A 1,443-nucleotide genomic window follows, 5' to 3' on the forward strand; every position below is an offset into this window, starting at 1 on the left:
CCGCGACGCATCATAGGTTAAGGTAGAAAATAAGTTAATTATAAGTTATTACTTCCCCATCATTTCCATCCGCGAGCGCGCCAAGACGCTCGACAGTACGTCATCAGGTACTAGCGAACCCCACCTTGATACCCGGTTGCGTCACACTCGCGCCACACGGACCCCGAGCGAAGAAGGTCCGTGTAGCCCCTAGAAAAAGGCAAGCTCGCGCTTGATCGCCGGTCAGTCGCGCTCACATCTTGCAATTTCGTTCCAAAGCATTACTATCTCAAGCGTCTTATAGTTTCTACTACTTCCATATTGTATTTTACCGCTTATATCATTAACCAGTATCACGCGTATTAATTATATCTTTAGTTTACTTATATCTTTGTATTATCCTTTTCACGTATTAAACAAGTATTATTATTAAACTCAGTGTTTATTATTCCCATTCCGGTTCTACGCGAAGTGAAGAGCATCGTGACATAATAATTAAAATATCATCAATATGTTCCCTGATTGCGTGTCTGAGCCCACCAGGCTGTCTCGGCGCAAGAACGGAATTTCTCGCGAAATAAGACTGAATCTTTCCTTTAGCGCGTGTCTGAGCCCACCAGGCAGTCTCGGCACGATAACGGAAGATTCCCAAATGAATAGACAGTGCATCGTAAATTCGTGGTTGTTCTAAAAGCTCTTCATGCCGCGCCGCGCCGGACGAAAATATCAATTAAAGCGGTTAGCTCGCGAGTACGAATCCGACGTGTCCAACTATCGCTTCAGTCCGTACGTCGGCATCTATTCCGCTCCGCGTATAATCCGCGAAATCGTGTGTTCCGCGAGAATACGAGTCGTCGCCGGTTCAGCTCCAGCTCCTGCCCGGCAGCAGCAGCCACAGTCACAAAAGGAAGTCAGGGTCCCTGTGCGTACACGCACACAGGTCATCCCTACTGGCCCACGTTACGATCTGGTGCCAATCACCCTTCCACCAGTCATCCACAACGTCGCCCGAATACCTGCCCGCGACCCGAGGAAGAAGCTGTACGCGAAGGTGAACGCCAGCGGTGTGACCAAGGCCATAAACTAACTCCCCGTCAACGGCAGCAGCGAGACGATAGGGCAGCGCTGATAAGTGCCGGACTTGCCATTATATCGCGAATCCCGAGTCATACGACGGACGTACGCGCCGCGTGGACCGAAGTCGGGTAATTAGCGTCTTGATCCGCGGTAAATCTCGCGATCCCAAAAGGGGGGAGGGAAGAAAACCAAACGCGAGCCGCGGGACGTAACAATATTGATTTGATCTTTTATCTAATGCGCGTCATTCTTACCATGGGATTAATGTGCCTTCTTGGAACTTGGCGCAACTGGACACACTTTCTGTTTATTTTTCGGGGTTACATCGATCTTTGCTGCGTCTCTCGCAGGAGGATAATTGGAATTGTTTTGTTCGCTATCTAATTT

The sequence above is a fragment of the Halictus rubicundus genome, unplaced genomic scaffold (assembly GCF_050948215.1).
Source record: "Halictus rubicundus isolate RS-2024b unplaced genomic scaffold, iyHalRubi1_principal scaffold0399, whole genome shotgun sequence".
NCBI classification, from domain to species: Eukaryota; Metazoa; Arthropoda; class Insecta; order Hymenoptera; family Halictidae; genus Halictus; species Halictus rubicundus.